General features: G+C 37.2%; 1 protein-coding gene across 3 annotated transcripts in view; it reads left to right on the top strand.

Annotated features, from left to right (window-relative positions):
* PEX7 (peroxisomal biogenesis factor 7) overlaps positions 1-19550 on the top strand; it is a 128849-nt gene that overhangs the window by 77034 nt on the left and 32265 nt on the right. The window lies entirely within an intron of this gene.

A 19550-nucleotide genomic window follows, 5' to 3' on the forward strand; every position in this document is an offset into this window, starting at 1 on the left:
GTTGTGTTACAGTTTTCTTCTACTTCACTGTTTACTTTTTTGAAGAATATTTTCATCAAGCGAATTGTTTGAATTCTCATGTCCATTTTATTTATTTATTTATTTATATTTGATTTATGTATCTTGCAGCCCTGTCATTGGGTGCATAAATATTTAATATGGTTATGTCTTCCTGATCAATTGTCCCTTTTATCATTATATAGTGTCCTTCTTTATCCTTTGTGGTGGATTTAAGTCTAAAGTCTATTTTGTCAGAAATTAATATTGCTACTCCTCTTCTTTTTTGCTTATTGTTTGCTTGATATACTTTTTTCCATCCTTTGAGTTTTAGTTTGTTTGTGTCTCTAAGTCTAAGGTGTGTCTCTTGTAGGCAGCATATAGATGGATCGTGTTTCTTTATCCAGTCTGTGACTCTCTGACTCTTTATTGGTGCATTTAGTCCATTTACATTCAGGGTAATTATAGATAAATAAGTTTTTAGTGCTGTTATTTTGATGCCTTTTTATGTATGTTGTTGACAATATCATTTTTCCACATACTTTTTTGTGCTGAGGCGTTTTTCTTAGTAAATTGTGAGATCCTCATTTTCATAGTGTTTGACTTTATGTTAGTTGAGTCGTTACGTTTTTCTTGGCTTTTATCTTGAGTTATAGAGTTGTTATACCTTTTTGTGGTTACCTTATTATTTACCCCTATTTTTCTAAGTAAAAACCTAACTTGTATTGTTCTATATCGCCTTGTATCACTCTCCATATGGCAGTTCAATGCCTCCTGTATTTAGTCCCTCTTTTTGATTATTGTGATCTTTTACCTATTGACTTCCATGATTCCCTGTTATGTGTATTTTTTTTTTTAATTAATCTTAATTTGTTTGTTTTTGTGATTTCCCTATTTGAGTTGATATCAGGACGTTCTGTTTTGTGACCTTGTGTTGTGCTGATATCTGATATTATTGGTTCTCTGACCAAACAATATCCTTTAGTATTTCTTGTAGCTTTGGTTTGGTTTTTGCAAATTCTCTAAACTTGTGTTTGTCTGTAAATATCTTAATTTCGCCTTCATATTTCAGAGAGAGTTTTGCTGGATATATGATCCTTGGCTGGCAGTTTTTGTCCTTCAGTGTTCTGTATATGTCGTCCCATTCCCTTCTTGCCTGCATGGTTTCTGCTGAGTAGTCTGAACTTATTCTTATTGATTCTCCCTTGAAGGAAACCTTTCTTTTCTCCCTGGCTGCTTTTAAAATTTTCTGTTTATCTTTGGTTTTGGTGAGTTTGATGATAATATGTCTTGGTGTTTTTCTTTTTGAATCAATCTTAAATGGGGTTCGATGAGCATCTTGGATAGATATCCTTTCGTTTTTCATGATGTCAGGGAAGTTTTGTGTCAGGAGTTCTTCAACTATTTTCTCTGTGTATTCTGTCCCCCCTCCCTGTTCTGGGACTCCAATCACCCGCAGGTTATCCTTCTTGATAGAGTCCCACATAATTCTTAGGATTTCTTCATTTTTTTTAATTCTTTTATCTGATTTTTTTTCAGCTATGTTGGTGTTGATTCCCTGGTCCTCCAGATGTCCCAGTCTGCATTCTAATTGCTTGAGTCTGCTTCTCTGACTTCCTATTGCGTTGTCTAATTCTGTAATTTTATTGTTAATCTTTTGGATTTCTACATGTTGTCTCTCTATGGATTCTTGCAACTTATTAATTTTTCCAGTATGTTCTTGAATAATCTTTTTGAGTTCTTCAACAGTTTTATCAGTGTGTTCCTTGGCTTTTTCTGCAGTTATCCTAATTTCATTTGTGATATCTTTAAGCATTCTGTAAATTAGTTTTTTATATTCTGTATCTGATAATTCCAGGATTGTATCTTCATTTGGGAAAGATTTTGATTCTTTTGTGTGGGGGGTTGGAGAAGCTGTCATGGTCGGCTTCTTTAAGTGGTTTGATATGGATTGTTGTCTCCGAGCCATCACTGGGAAACTAGTTTTTCCAGAAAATCCGCTAAAAAAAAAATGCAGTCAGATTCCTGTCAGAGTTCTCCCTCTGGCTCAGGCTATTCGGATGTTAATGAAGCCACCTGCGTCCAGTCCAAATCCCGGCGGGACAGTTCCCCGGCTCAGACGCTGCTCTTCCTGCTCCAAGACCAGTCACTGCCTCCCGGGGACTGACTTCTCCTACCGGCTGTGTCCCACGCCGCCTGCAGAACCGGCTGGTCCCCCTCCCGGGGTTAGTTCAGGGGGGTGGAGCAGCTCTCTGTGCTTGTGCCGTACCTGACTGGTACGCTGGCTCCAAGCTCTGGAAGCAATCGCTGCTTCCCCGTATTAGTTCGTTCTCCATCTCTAAATCTGTGTTTGTTGTTCAGCATTTGTAGATTGTTATGTATGTGATCGATTCACTTGTTTTTCCGTGTCTTTGTTGTAAGAGGGATCCGAGGTAGCGTCTGCCTAGTCCGCCATCTTGGCTCCGCCTCTCCATTTTATTTTTATAGTAGTTTTTTTTAATAGTTGAAGAATTTTTGTCTCTCATATGTGTGGACAGAGTTGGTTGTTTGGGGTTGACAACTTTCTTTTAGTCCTTTTTTTTTTCCCTCTAAACTATGAACTTTCCAAGACTACCAGCTTGTGTGCTGCATGGACTTTTTAGTTCTTATTCTAATCAATTAGTACACTTTTTCAGTGTTTTCACACAGAGGGTGCACATTCTCTTCCCAGTGGTGGTTTTAGATCAATTTTAGACTTGCTTCTAACTCCGCTCTTCACTAGTCCAAGCAGTCTTTCCTAAACGTGACCTTGTTTGTCCACAGAGGCTTGTAGTAGGAATGTGGGAGATAGCTTACTGGGATTTAGTTTTTATTTTTCTTCTTACAGGTAATTTGAAGTTTGGATGTGCTGAAGACATGAATTTTGTTTGATTTTGTTCTGTATTGGTTTTTTTGAGAATATGTGAAGAGTTTTGGATTTACATGGCCTCATTGTCAGGATTACCCAGGATTCCTCTCTTTTACTTCTCAAATCAGTATTTGATATGGCAGAACTAACTTTATGACTTTACTAGTGTAAAATACATTTCTATTAGGGTAATTACATTAGTGGCTTGAGAAAAAGTACATGCTCTAACTTGGTTTTCTTGACTGATAAAGTATAAGCAGCCAGACAAACTGGGAAACATAATCATACTGAGGCTTCCAGGTCTCAATTAAAAGGAGACAGTAACCAGGTTTTTTTTTTTTTTTTTTAATAGTCTGTATAAAATAATATAAGAGTCCTGGTTATGCAATGGTAAAGCACTTGGCTGCTAACTGAAAGGTTGGCTGTTCAAACTCACTTTGCACCTCTGTGGGAGAAAGACCACTAATGCCTACGATATCTATCTTTGTGCGTTCCATTTCATTTTTGATGACTTCCAGTTTTCCTAGATTCATACTTCATATATTCCACATTCCAGTTATTAATGGATGTTTGCAGCTGTTTCTTTCCATTTTGAATTGTGCCACATCAGCAAGTGAAGGTCCTGAAAGCTTTACTCTGTGCACATCATTAAGGTTAACTTTACTTTGAGGAAGTAGCTCTTCCTCAGTCATATTAGGAGTGCCTTCCGACCGAGGGGCTCATGTTCTGACAGTGTATCAAACAACGTTCCACTGCTATTCATAAAGTTTTCACTGGCCAGTTTTTTCGGAAGTAGATTGCCACGTCCTTCTTCTAGTCTGTCTTAGTCTGGAAGCTCCACTGAAGCCTGTCCAGGAAGGGTCACCCTGCTCCTATTTGAAGTACTGGTGGCAAAACTTCAGTATCACAGCAACACACAAGCCACCACAGTATGACAAACAGACAGACGTGTAGTAGATAAAAGATCCTGTCTCCTTTAAAAATAAATACAATAATTATAGGACTCAAGCATAAATTATCTCAATTTCTACCCCATACACGCAAACTTACCTAAATCTGTTCCATCTCTTCCCCGTCTCGTATTTAGAACTAACTTTTGGATACGTGTGTCCTTGATCCCCATACACTCCTCTTTCCTTCAGGGCTTTGCTCGGTGAAATTACCTCTTCTCCCACTTGTATTATCTATTATAACTATCTACTGAATTTCTTCTCACCCCACAACTCCTTCTTTTATCTGTATTTTCCTTTAACTCTGATCTTTATTTTCCCTTTATTTCTTAGCCAAGTTTTTCATGTTGCCTTAAGCTTCCGTTCACAGGGACCATTTTAAAGCTCCAGTGGCATAGTTGTTAAGCATTTGGCTGCTGACCAAAAGGTCGGCAGTTCGAATCCATCAGTTGCTCTGTGAAAACCCTGTGGAGCAGCTCTACTCTGCCCTGTAGGGTCACTATAAGTTGGAATCAACTTGATGGCAATTGGTTAGGAGCCCTGGTGGTGCAGTGGTTAAGCATTTGGCTGCTAACCAAAAGGTCAGCAGTTCGAATCCAGTAGCTGCTCCATAAAAACTTGGTAGGGCAGTTCTACTCTGTCACATAGGGTCGCTATGAGTCAGAATCCGCTGGACTGCATCAGGTATAGTCCCAAAGTACCCTCACTTTAGAGGTTTTACCCCACATCTGTGTAATCTATAAAAATGCGTCTGTATCACTGACTGTTTAAACAAAGTTAATTATATTGAATAGATTTTTATAATTTTGCTTTTGAAGTGATTTGGCAATGAGTGCCTTACTTATGATTGATGGTGATTTCTTGGCAATCATTGTACTTACTCAGGAATTCTTGTGAAGTAAAAAATCTAAGCTATAAATTGTATTCATGTGGAATAAATTTTCTATGAATACCGATTTTACCAGTTAATAATGTTAATTTATATACCTTTAATTAAAAATTAACTTTAATTCTCAGCTCTCCAGCATTTTTATAGACCCTTGAAAGCTTGTAGGCCTCACTGCTTGTGGCCCTCTGTCTGTTCACTCCTAAACCTGCAGACTGGCTGCAGCTCCCACCTCTTTACTAAAATTACTCTGGCAAAAGCCACTAGTGACCTCTGTAATACCAAATCCCACCCACTTGTCCACACGTTATGTACTGGACCTTTCTGCTTTATTTTACATTATTGAGCAATCCTTTCTTCTTGAAACTCCCTATTCCAGGGATTCCATGTTCTGTTCTTTTTGGTTTTCCTCCTTTTTCTCTGACCCTTCCTTTTTGTGCTTCATCATGGGATCTTCTCTTCTGTCCTTTAAACTTAATAATCTACCTTTGGCATGTTGTTGTTAGTTGTTTAGAGTCGATTCAGACTCCTGGCAACCCCATGTTTGCAGAGTAGAACTGCTCCATAGGGTTTTTTCCAAGGTGCCTCTGGCGAGTTCAAACCACCAGCCTCCCAACTAGTAGTCAAGCACTTAAATGTTTTTATTCTACATGCTTCCTGGGCATTGTTGTTCATTCTAAGTGACCTCTCTTCAGAGCTTTAGACCTATATATTCAACTATATGCCAGACATAGGCACCTGAGTGACCAAACAGTCACTTCAGACTAAATATAACCAAAATCAAACTCTCAGTTATTCCTATCCTTCCCCTGCTAGTCTCGTTTATTTACCTACATTATATGTCTCAGTTAATAGGAATATTATTTTTAGTCAAACAAGTTTGAAACCTGAAAATTCTCTTCTTTTCCTGCAAAATAACCAAAAAAACCAAACCTACTGTTGTCCAGTCGATTCCAACCTATAGCAACGCTATAGGACAGAGTAGAACTGCCCCATACCGCTTCTAAGGCTGTAAATCTTCACGGAAGCAGACTGCCACATCTTTCTCCCTCGGAGCTGCTGGTGGGTTTGAATTACCAACCTTTCAGTTAATAGCCAAGCATTTTAGCCACTGCGCCACCACTGCTCCTTTCCTGTATATAGGTAAATATTTTCTCCATACAAATTGGAGTAAAAAAACTTGAACCAAATTGCTTTATATAGGCAGTTTATATAAGCAACATCATTTTTTTCAGAAATAGAATTTTAATTCTTACATACATTGTAGGTACAAAATTACTGTTTTGCTTCCAAACTAAATGTAACTGGAAGCTATTAATTGTGCATTCCAATATAGGATTATCCAAGTCTTTCTTATAAAAAGGAAAATAAATAGAAAAGGAAAACAAAATAATTTGTAAAAGAGTTTTTGGGTCGTTATGAGTCGGAATTGACTAGATGGCAGTGGGCTTGGCTTGGCATATATTATGTGTTTTTTAATATATGTGTATATAACTCTCAACATTTTAATAAGTGAAGATAAGAGTTTAGTACCGCTAATAATGCCTTGTGTAAGTCCAGTCTCTTATTATTTGTGTGTGATGATTGGAGAGGTCAGAAAATATGCGTTTTCAATAGATTTTTACCCCATGTGATGTGAGTTAAATTAAATTTACCCTCTAAAGAATTTTAAAGCTAATTAGATTGATATTTTTAGTGCCAGGAAAATAGATAAGAAATATGAGCAAATGTGAGCTCCTATGCAGCTTCAAGTGGTCGTTTTACCTCCTCTTTTAAGATCGTTGTTTTTAAGTCCAAGGCATTACCTCAGACAATTCCCACTGCCTGGAACAGCCATCTCTATTTGGGACAGTCTTATCCTGATGGAACAGTCGTATCATTCTGATTGCATCTCTCTCTCTCTTTTTTTTAATGTTCTAGTTCGTATCACCTCCTTAGAAGGGTTTCCCTAACTACCTAAATAGTTCTTTTTCTGGTACACCAAGGAGCTGTGGTGGCCTTGTGGTTAAGCACTCAGCTGCTAACCGAAAGGTTGGCAGTTTCAAACCCACTAGCTGCTGCACTGGAGAAAGATGCAGCAGTCTATTTCCATAGGATTACAGCCTTGGATACCCCTTGGGGCACTTCTTCTCTGTCCTACAGGGGTCCCATGAGTCCAAATCGACTCGATGGCAGTGGGAAGTGGGGATAGATGAATGTTATCACCTTAGATTTTATTAATTTTATCCTGATACACTTTTAACCAGTGCTGGTGTTGTTAGGTGCCATCGAGTAGGTTCAGACTCCTAGTGACCCTATGCACAACAGAACAAAACACTACCCAGTCTTGAGCCATCCCTGCAGTTGTTGCTATGCTTGAGCTCATTGTTGCAGCCACTATGTCAGTCCACCTTGTTGAGAGTCTTCCTCTTTTCTTCTGACCCTGTACTCTGCCAAGCATGATATCCTTCTCCAGGGACTGATCACTTCTGACAACATGTCCAAAGTATGTAAGACGCAGTCTCGCCATCCTTGCTTCTAGGGAACATTCTGGTTGTACTTCTTCTAAGACAGATTTGTTCGTTCTTTTGGCAGTCCATGGTATATTTGATATTCTTCACCAACACCACAATTCAAAGGCGTCAATTCTTCCTCGGTTTTCCTTATTCACTGTCCAGCTTTCACATGCATATGATACGATTGAAAATACCGTGCCTTGGGTCAGGCGCACCTTAGTCTTCAAGGTGACATCTTTGCTCTTCAATATTAAATAGAGTTCTTTTGCAGCAGATTTACCCAGCGCAATGCGTCTTTTGATTTCTTGACTGCTGCTCCCCTGGGTGTTGATTGTGGATCCAAGTAAAATGAAATCCTTGACAACGTCAATCTTCTGTCCGTCCATCATGATGTTGCTCATTGATCCAGTTGTGAGGATTTTAAGCAGTAGATAAGGAAAAACAAAAGATGAGAAGCTCAAAGAGATTTATCAGTAAATTGCATATTACAATGGATTGTAAAATAAATAAATAAAAATGCCTGTCTGTAACTTTAGCTACCCATTGCTGTTGAGTTGATTCTGACTCATAGGGACTGCCACATCTTTCTCCTGTGGAGCAGCTAGTGGGTTTGATACTGCCAGCCTTTCGGTTAGCAGCTGAGTGCTTAACCACTAGGACTGTCCCGTAGGTTTTCCAAGGAGAGGCTGGTGGATTCGAACTGCTGACCTTTTGGTTAGCAGCTAATCTCTTAAACACTCTGCCACCTCGGCTACATTATGATAAAAGAAAAGATTGAAGTTGTCAGGAATTTCATTTTACTTGAATCTACCATCAACATGCATGGAAGCAACACTCAAGAAGTCAGATGACACATTGCATTGAGCAGATCTGCTGCAAAAGACCTCTTTAAAGTGTTAATAACCGAAGATGTCACCTTGAAGACTAAGGTGCCCCTGACCCAAGCCATGGTATTTTCAGTCACCTCATATGCATATGAAAGGTGGACAATGAATAAGGAAGACTGAAGAAGAATTGACACCTCTAAATTGTGGTGTTGGAGAAGAATATTGAATATATCATGGATTGCCAAAAGAACAAACAAATCTGTCTTGGAAGAAGTGCAAGTCTCACATGCTTTCGACCTGTTATCAGGAGAGAGTAGTCCCTAGAAAAGGGCATCACGCTTGGTAAAGTAGAGAGTCTTCAAAAAAGAGGAAGACCCTTAAGGAGAGGGATGGACACGGTGGCTGCAACAGTGGACTCAAGCGTAGTAACGATTGTGAGGATGGCACAAAACTGGGCAGTGTTTCGTTCTGTTGTACATAGGGTCTCTGTGAGTTGAAACCAACTCGACAGTGCCTAACAAAAACAACTTTAGCTAACAATTATGACACCAATAAAAAGGTTCCAAAACTGTTAAATAGTAAAATTCTGCAATCTAGTCTGTACTCACTTAAACCCAAGAGAACAGCAAGTGTTCTTGGGAAATACCATTTTTTCATCCTAACAGGACTTTCCACTTCAAATTCAGTTTTGCTAATGACTGCTTCAAACATAAAGTGAAAAACCATAAACACAATTACTTGCAGGCTTTATAGTTAAAGTGACTAAGAGTTGTCACAATTTTCATAATATTTAAATTCATGAACTGGAACAATGTTCCCACTCTTCATAGTTGGATATATATGGATCATAACTGGGTGACCTCTTCTACTTCAATTCAATCAATTGTAATTATTTTTTCTTAAATTTTTATGTGTTATCTATGTATTTATTAAAAAGGTATCCATTAGGGAGATAGCATGGTGTACTGAAAGAGATACACAGTTTAGAGAGTCCTGGGATAGCCATTACTAGCTATTGTTATATTTAATCTCTTATAAAAAGTCACTTGCCTGAGCCTTTGTTACATCAGTCCTAAAATGTATCGTTATGAGATATGCCTGGCTCCTTTTAGGCACTCAATAAATTTTAATTTTCTTTCATATTTCATTCCCTTTTATATTCCTCAAACTTTGTATTTAGTATCACATTATTATACAGTTAAACTCATATTTCTAATCAAAATTGGTAAAAACCAGCAAAATCACAAAAAGACACTCTAGTCATGATGTCTGCAATATATATTTAAATGGTTCAGCAAAAATAATATTGTATATGGTAGTGTATAAAAAGAGGTAAAGCAAATGTGGCAAAATTTTCACAATTGGTGAATCTAGGTGAGAGGTGTATGAGTGTTCAATATATTATCCTTAGGATTTTTCTGTGGGTTGGAAATTTTCAAAATAAAAAAGTAAAGTGTATTTATTTGTAAAAATAAGACACTGAAAATGTTTCTTATTAATACTTTCCAGTAAATGTAATATCTATTAGTTTAGTTATAAAATAAGATAAATAGCTTTATATAGATTACGTAAGTGGGAAAATGATCTTTAGTTGGATTGAAGTAAACTTAGAATCTTAACAATGCAGCAGATACAGAAATACTTTTTATCTTTGTCACATTTACTCTCATGGGATTTGTCTTTATAATAAGTGTCTTAACTTTGGTGTGGTTGATAGGCTTTTTTGATCCTATGTTTATTAACATAGAGATTTCCAGAGGCAGATACTTCTCTTTCTTCCCCTTCCCCATAAAAAAAGGTCAGCCAGAGTAAACAGATAGTAGAACTGAATATGTACTCTGTCTCATAAACCTTTCATTTCAACTTTACCTAGTCCCCCTTACCCACCAAAAAGGTCAGTCAGAGTAAATAGATAAGGAATGTGGGTGAATGTGAGCTCCTGTGTAGCTTCAAATGCTCATTTTACCTCATCTGTTAAGACCGGTGCTTTTAAGTCTTCTACAACCATTTGTCAAACCATCAGAAATTATGTGGCTTCCTAATATATATGGTGCTAATTGTTAAAATGTGCAGGAGCTATGATTGAATTCTTAAAATGATCAAAGATTCGCTTAATGTTCTGTGCCTTTCAGATATCTTAGATATAAATGTCTTTGCAACCCTATCACATTTTTTGATTTGTGGCAAAGGTTCACCAGACTTTACCACTGACATTAGGAAAGCATCTTAATGTAGAAGTCTTTGGTTTCCTTTGTAAAAATGAGAATATTTGCATTTACTTATTTGCTTAATTCTTACAAGGATACTGTAGTACTGAATATATCTTGTATATGAGTAAACCACATTGCCTGATTACGGTATAAACCAGTTGTTGAGTAGATTTTGACTCACGATGACACCATGTTTGTCAGAGTAGAAATGTTCACCATAGAATTTTCAGTGGCTGATTTTTCGGAAGCAGATCACCAGCCCTTTCTTCTGAGGATCCTCTGCGTGGACTTAAACTTCTAACATTTCAGTTAGCAGCCAAGTACATTAACCAGTGGAGGACTAATCTATTTCATTGTTTTGTCCCTAGTACCTTGGATGTGAGTATACTAAATACCAAAAATGATGTTTATAATAAATGTGAGTTTAAATTTTATGAAAAATTGTGATGCCTCTTAGTCACTTTGACTATAAAAGCCTGCAAACAATTGTATTTAAATATGTTTTTTGCTTTATGCTTGAAGCAATCATTAATAAAACTGAATGGAAGTGAAAAGTGTTGGCATGAGAAAAATGGCATTTTCCAAGGAGAACACTTGTTGTTCTAGTGTTTAAGTGTGTACTGACTAGATTGCAGAATTTTACCATTTGACAGTTTTGGAACTATTATATTGATGTCCTGATTGTTAGCTAAAGTTATAGATAGACATTTTTATTTTGTTTCTTATGATCAATTATAATACGCAATTTACTGATGAATCTCATTGAGCTTTACATATCTTTTTGTTTTTCTTATCTATTGGTTAAGATTTTTGTATATGTAAAGCAGTAACTTCCAAATTTGTTGATTTGTCGTTAGTATGTTCCAAGTTTTTTTCTATGGCCCAAAAGAGTTTTTCCATTTGACTTCTTTAAATCATAAAAATAGATTTTAATTATTGTCATACTGGAAAGATCTTTTCATGGAACTTTGTAAGCTAAATGCCAAGTGAAAAATGAAAATAATTTTCTATAAAGTAAAACAACATACATTAATTAGGAAGAAACTTGTAAGATTTTTAACTGCAGAACATTTTTGAAATTATCTAGTACCAACATTTTTCTTTATGAATCAAATCAAATTCAGGTCTAATTCATAACCTAATGCAAGCACATGAAGAAGTAGACAGATCAGATCTAAAAGGACGAGGAATGTTAAGCCTTAGCTTAATGCAGTATAAACCAGTGCTTTGAACTTTGAATTGTGCTGATTAGACCTAACAGAAAATTTATGGATTTTGTCAGTTAATTTGCATTATAATTTTTTAAAAATCCTGTTGCGCAGTTTCAATAAGGCAACTGAGTGGATTTTGTTGTGTATGTTTCTAAATTTTTTTATGTAGGTGTTGCTTTGCCTCATCTTCCATAGTAGGGAGTCAAAAGAAAATACCTAAAAGTGAAAAAAAATTAATGAATTCTACGAGTGTATTATTGAGAAATATAGGGTAAAATATCAGAAGAAACAACTAAAAGAATTTAAAGTGATTGCCGCCAAGGTACAGGGTTGCGAGGTTATGGTAGGAGGCTGTCTTTGTTTGTTGTTTGTTTAATAAGCCTTTAAGAATTAGTTGACTCTAATCTGTGCAATTACCATTTTTAAGAAGAAATTAATTGAGGAGAACACCTGGTCCACCACTTAGTCATTTGCACAGATAGTAAGCCTATTTATTGAGATCATGCAGGTATGTCCAGTCAGTTTTTTTTTTTTTTTTTTAGCAACACTAAATACTCTAAAATTGAATTCTTAGAGATTTGACTTGATGGAATGAATCATGAAGAGAACAAAAGACTATTTTTAATCTATTTTCATCTTTTAAAAAATTCAACAGGGTTCCTTATCTTTCTCTTCTGTATCATTTAGGGTGTGTGTATGTGTGTGTAACAGAAACCATCTTGAGCTAGCTTAAATAGAAAAGGGGGAATGTTTCTCAGGATATGGGGTCCCCTCAGAGCCCAAGGACGGGAATGCAGCAGGGCCTAAGGAAGGTACTGAAACTGCTTAGCTCCACAGGCCTGCATCATCATGCCTCCACTTTCTGCAGACTGATTTTTTTTCCTTTTCCCTCAAGCTTTCATGTCCAGTCACCAGAAAAGAAACAGGATCAGCCAGTCTGCTCTGTCTGTTTTTCTCGCTTCGTGTTAGTCCGCGTCTGTCTCCTCTCCCTCTCATCCCCATCACTGTATCATCCTCTGCTGAGCAGAGAATTGTTAAGAATATTGTAAATGGTTCAGATGTTCCACAATCTGAGAACCCAGTGGGTTTATTCACAAATGTTTAGCTGCTTGTTGGTGTTGTTAGTTGCTGTCAAGTCGACTGCAATTCATGTGACCTCATGTGTGCAGAGTAGAAGTGCTCCATAGTGTTTTCAAGGTTGTGACCTTTCAAAAGCAGATCACCAGGCAAGTCTTCAGAGGCCCCTCTAAGTGAGTTTGAACCACAGCCTTTTGGCTGGTAGTCCAGTGCTTAACTATTTGTGCAACTCATGGACTCCTGCTTAGCTGCAGAGATGAAAAAATTGTTTCATGATGATGTATCTAATAAATGACCAAAGCACAGACAATGATTACCAACAGTTAAGTGTGGACCAAAGTTCTACTCACATTATCCATCTATATTCTTGTGAAATGCCCTTTTGCTCTAGCTAACCACATATTGGTCCAGTTACAGTCAAATGTATACAGACTGTTCTTAACCCTGAGATATTAATACTATTTTATTAGTAGGTAGAGTTCTTCCAATTTGTTTATTTTTTAATCAGATGTTTGGAAGTTTATTGCAAAATTATTTCTTGGTTCTTCAGTTTGCTTTTTTTGGTTTTGTATTTTCTTTCCTCTTGTTGAGATGTGGCATTCTTCAGAAAGCCATCCCGCATCCATGTGGATTGCAGCCATAAAGACTCTCAGAGCAAGCCTTCCATCAGCCTAATGGTTTTCTTTAATTTGTTAAAGTACTCTAGACTGGTATGGTGCCTGGTCTTAATGTTTATCATGATGAGGTGGAGTCAGCCCCTCTAAAATACTAATCTGTTTGAAGTTGTAATTGAAATATTATAATTAATTCATTTTAATAGAGAATCATAGGTCTAAATTTTTGTCATATTCAGCCTTTAAAGTTTATAAATATGGTACGGTTTCTGGATATTTGTGATTGAGTCATCTCTGGAAATCATTCAGTTTGCTGGGTGGCACAAAACGCTGGGTGGCTGCTAACTGAAAGGTTGGTGTTTGGAACTCACCCAGCAGCTCAGCAGGGGAAAGACCAGGTGATTTGCTTCTATAAAGATTACCGCCAAAAAAACCTTATGGGGCAGTTCTGTTCTATCACATGGGATTCCTATGAGTCGACAATGACTCAACTGCACCCAACAACAATTTGCAGGTTTATTTTTATTACTAGTCCTGAAAAACAACTCCCCAGTCCAACCATGCAAACAAACGAAAGCTTGGGAGTTGACAGTCAATAAATACGTTTGAATGAATGAATGAAAGTTTAGCCATTTATAAATTGTTTTGCTGGCCTATAATTTCTATTTTTTAATCTCCTCCAAGAAAGATACAGGCAATAAAATAATAAGCCCATGATTCCATGTGTTCTCCTCAAGAGAATTCACTGTAAGACATGGGAGCCCATGGGCTTACAAATTGAGCTGATCAGTTGAGTGAAACATAAATTGGAAGAGACAGCAAGGTAGCTGAGAGGATGCAGCAAGTGCTCATAAAAAAATATTAGAGGGAGAGGAAAATTTCCAAATTCCTTGCCATGGGAGTTCAGATCTGTTCTGGCTCATAATTTCCTTAGGAAATTGATTTTGAATGTAAATTGGCAGATTAATGAACTCCTGTCATGAGCTTTGGCTTACAGAGTTTTCTATATAGTTTGAGAAGTTTAGGGTAAGCCTGATTAGGTCCAGGCCCATTTGAACTTGCAGGGTGTTAATCAAAGCTACTGGAAGAATCCCAGATCTTTCCCACCCATACTCCAGATTGCTAGTGTAGCCCAGGCTTAAAGAAAAAGTGAATGGCAGCATCTTTTAGTAAAGAAAGTAATGGCTGTGATGTCAATAGAGTCTCTGCTTTGGGACTGCCATTTATTACCTATTATCACCATGGATTGCTTACTTTCTTTGAACTTCTCCTCATCTCTGAAAAAAGAATTGTACCCATTGTATCTACCTTGATTCAGTCAAGAAATCAAACAATGTGTTTCACTGGCAAAATCTGCTGCAAGAGAGCTCTTTAAAGTTTTAAAAAGCAAAAATGTCACTTTGATGGTGATGACTAGGGCACGCATGACCCAAGCCCTGGTATTTTTCAAATGCATATGAAGCTGGACACTGAAAAAGGAAGATCAAAGAAGAATTGATACATTTGAATTGTGGTATTGGTGAAGACTACTGAATATACCTTGGACTACCAGATGGACAATAAGTCTTGGAAGAAGTAGGATGAGGATGCTCCTTAGAAGCAAGGATGGAGAGACTTCATCTTGCATACTTTGGACACATCATCAGGAAAGGCCAATCTCTGGAAAAGGACATCCTGTTTGGTAAAGCACAGGGACATCAAAAAGGAGGGAAACCCTCCCATCAGATGGATTGATGCAGTAGGTGCAACAGTGGGCTCAAACATACCAAGAATTGTGAGGGTGATGCAGGACCGGGCAATGCTTCATTCTGTTATACATAAGGTAGCCATGAGTCAGAGCTGGCTTGATGGCAACTAACAACAACTAATCTACCTTGAAAAGTTTTTTGTGATGACCAAAAGCAGTACATGATAATGTGAAAGCACTATGCTCTGAAGTGCTACATGTTTAAGTCTTTCTTGCTGAGGACAAATTGTATAAACTGGAAAACTCAGTTTGGGATCATGTTTATTCTTGATTATTGGGAAGCTGGAGCTAACACTGACACTGTCCTGTTGTGTTTAAGCAATAATATAGAAGATAAAAAAAAAAGATAGCAGTCTATTATACCTAGTGTGCTCAGTTAATCAAATTATGTAAAATAACAGTGTTACTTTTCCTGTGAATATCTTTGCCTACCCTTTGTCTCTAATATATTTGAACATCCCCAAAGTCACTAGTGGTTAGAGCCATAGTGTATTAGTAAATTTATATCAGTGACAGTTACCTAGATCAGTGGACTTCAGAATGTCATACTAGACCAACAGCATCACCTGGGACCTGTTTTTAAATACAGATTCTCAAGCCCCATCCCTGACATCCTGAACCTATTTTTATTCAGCCCTCCAGATAATTGAGATGCAGACTTAAATTAAGAAACACTAGTCTAGATCAAAGGTGCCCTGGTGGGACAGTGGTTAAAGTGATCGACTGCTAACCAAAAGATCAGCGGTTCGAAACCACCAGTGGCTCCGCGGAAGAAAGATGTGGCAGTCTAATTCCTTTATAGCCTTGGAAACCCTTTGGGGTCACTATGAGTTGGGATTGACTTGACAGCAGTGGGTTTGGTTGATCTAGATCAGTGATTCTTGGTTAATGGAGAACGCCCCTCCACCCCAAGTCAGCGGTTCTCATCCGTGATGCACGTTATAATCACCTGGGGGAATTTTTGAACTTCCTAATGTCTATGCCATACCCCAGGCCAATTAAATCAGAATCTCTAGAGGTGGAACTCACATCAGACGTTTTTAAGCTTCTGAGTTGATTCCAGCATAGTAAGGTTGAGAATAAGGTTGACTTTTTCCCTCCTCTCTCCTTCTTTCTACCTGAAATCACTTTGTTTCTAGTGGTAACTTACCAAATCTGTATCTGTTGAGATAAAGTTGAGAAGCACTGCTCCAGATGGTGGTTCCCTAACCTACCTGGTTAGGCATCAACATTCTTTGAGGAGAGATTTCTGAATCCCACTGGGATCTACTCAATCAGAATTTTCAGTTGCAAGGCCAAGGAATGTATGTTTACTGAATGTCTCATATAATGAGTCCTTCCATTTGGGAAGCAGTTCTGTAGGTGACGAAAATTTTCCTTATTTGTGAGGTTCACTTTTGTTGTTTATCGTGTTCTCAATATTGTTGGTTTATTCATTCATTTGTTCATTCATTCATCCATGAAACATTCCTTGGGTACCTTTGCGTCAGACACCTTTATACATGAAAGACATACAAAGAAAAATATAGGATACTATCCCTGAATTCAAGGAACTTAGTACCTGTTAGAGGAAGATAGATCTTTAAATAAATACATGCATGGAAGAAATATTGTACCAAAACCAAACTATAAGTGGAGAACATGATAGGAAAAGGAAGAACTTTAAAAAATATTTTAAACCTTCTGCTGAATTCATCTGCTGGCTAAATTTCAAAAGTGCTAATATAAAGGTTTCAAATTACATTTTAGTTAAGTAAAACAATTTTCAGCTTAATTTTTAAAATAGTTTTGATGTTTTATTTAATACAGGGCTGTATAATTGCTTTGTTAAAAAATGGTGGAGTCAGAGCCAAATAGTAACTCAACCAAGACATTGTATTATGGTTATTTTTTCTTTCTTCATCTCCAATTTAAATGAAAAATGTTCCTACAGTTATGTAATATTTTCAGCCATTGGAGTCATGTCCAGTATATTTACTTCTTATGAGAGAGCTTAAATAGTCAGTGATTTCATCAGCAAAGAGACAAAAAGGCACCAAGTAGTATATATGCTGGACCAAAACAAACATTTCACTTAAAGATAATGTGTCTTATTTGACCATTTAGCGATGTATGTAGCCTGACTTCTCCCTGTTATAAAGGAGCCCAATTTACCTGTGTGATAGGTTCATGAAGGCCCCTGGATATATAGAACGTACAGAGCCCTTTGGTCAGAAGAAGGCTAAAGGAGATGCTTTCTTGCCTGCTGCCTTAACTGCAAACGTGCGAAAGCCTAGAGAAATGCCCACTTTCCTCCTGTCAGCTCCTTCTGACAGCTTAACCTTCCCTGGTGCAACATGGGTGACGAGACATAGAAAAATTCTGGAAGTGTATACATCAAAACTGTTAACAATGGTTGCTGGAGAATGGGAATGAGGGAAAAAGTACATATTTTTGTAATTAAAAAAGCCACTAGTGATGAAAAAATAAATTATGGCTTATAAATATATTGCTTAGCTTTTGGTTCTTATTTATTTAGCCTGTGTAATTTAGTTTCTGTTTACTTTGATATTTTTTGATAAGATATTTTAGTGTACTGTAAATTATTTTTAAATTATTAATATTGATTTTTCTGACATTTGATCTCCTTGAGGTTTAAGAAAATTGAAGTTTAGGTTCTCTCTGTTTAGTGAATCTTCTCAAGGCAGAAGCTGGCTTCAGTATTCTTCCATGCTCTGGATTCCAACTTTCACTTAGTTTTTATCTGAGTGTTTCTCACTTTCTTACTAGCTCACTGATGTGTGTTTTATGAAATTTTTGTGGTTATTGTTGCTTGTTTTTATCTTTTATCTAGGATTTTTCAGTATTTTTTTGTAAGAATGTTGGTCTAGGTACCTAGTTGGCCATACGGCTGGAAATGGAATTCTCGTGATTTTTGTACCATAAAGAAACTCTGTATATGATATAATTTCTGTCGGAGCTGTGAAATGTTTTAATGGCCAATAGCGTTTCTGTGCCACTCACTAGACTAACCCTCCCTGCCACCACCAAATAGAATGTTAGTGCATTTTAGTTCAATGAATTTTTTGCAAAATGCTGATAAATACTTATCATTTTTCCCAGGTTAAAATTATTATAACAGTGATTCAGTGGTGTAGAGCTCTGGGAGTTATGTGATAGCCCATTTATGCAGTCAAATTCAGATTTACTCTTTGAATCTTGCATGCGTGACTTTTGTCATCACACTTTTAGGCTGAAGTTGGATGGCTTTCACCCACGTGTCCTTGTTAGACATCCTAATTTTCATAAGACCTGCCTGTCTCATCCTTAGTGCAGCTTTGCCCTTAACTAGCCCAAAACAACAACAAAAACAAAAAATCAAAACTGTATTCTAGGAACTTGTCAGGAGGGTATGAACAAATCCTCATTGTTTATTATTCTTAAAGAGAGCCCTGGTGGTGTAGTGGTTACAAGGGCTCAGCTGCTAACTGAAAGGTCAGCGGTTGGAACCCACAAGCTGCTCAGAAGGAGAAAGATGTGGTAGTCTGCATCCGTAAGGATGTACAGCCTTGGACACCTATGGGGCAGTTCTACACAGGATCACTACGAGTCGTAACTGACTCAACAGCAATGGGTTTGGTTTAGTTCGGTTTATTCTTACAACATTCTACCGAAAGAAACCAGCATTTGTGGTTTGCCTAAAGGATAGGTAGCCCACTTATTCAACTGAAATGAAATCTAAATCCCAATTTAAGTCAGAGAATTATTGAATACCTGGATTATATCAAATTGATCTTGGAGTAGAATGATTCTACTAAATTTCCCTCTAGAGTGATGCCATTGACTTACAAGCAGCAGCCCTCAAAACGACACCTCTGTCTTAAAAGATGTTGAGGGTGTTCTTCATTATTCAAGCATAGGGTTTCTTCTCTGTGAACTCTTAAGGGTGACTTTCCATCTAAGCTTTGTAAGAGCAATTTGGTTATAGATACTGTGAGTCCCAGGCCTGATTGTGTCTCCCGTTTGCCTTTGGCTACTAGAAGGCTTAGTGTCTTTTGTTTCTCAATATTATTGCAGGTTCCAACTTACTTTCCTGTTCTCAATTTTTCTGTAACTCACTTTTTTTTGTACTATATTAAATATATATTTTTAAACCATTTTGAAGATTTGTTGGGATATAATGGGTATGTATCAGAATATCATGTTGTTTCAAATAATGCAAATCCATGAATAACCATGTTTTTCAAAACTAGATTACACAATTACATGTTTATTTTTGCTTATGTAAACATTATCAAGATCCAGAAAATGAGATTTCAGTATAATTCACTGTTTCTAGACCTGAAGGCATGTGGTAGCAGTCTGCCCCCATAAAGTTTACATCCTTGAAAACCCCATGGGGCAGTTCTACTCTGTCACATGGGGTCACTGTGAGTGGGAATTGTCTAGACCACACCAAACAACAAGACCTGAAGGAACAAACATGCAAAGATATTGGAGATCATTGTTATGATGATTTCTGAGAAGGACTACAGCCTGTTCCCTCATTTGTTTAACAAGCAAATTTTCAGAAGTAAAATCATTCTCCCTAAATATTCTGTAGATTTCAGTAATCTGATAAATGAGTTATTTATTCATTGTCCCTCTGGAACACATACAATGGATTGTCC

This window comes from Loxodonta africana, chromosome 1, assembly GCF_030014295.1.
Source record: "Loxodonta africana isolate mLoxAfr1 chromosome 1, mLoxAfr1.hap2, whole genome shotgun sequence".
Classification (NCBI taxonomy): Eukaryota; Metazoa; Chordata; class Mammalia; order Proboscidea; family Elephantidae; genus Loxodonta; species Loxodonta africana.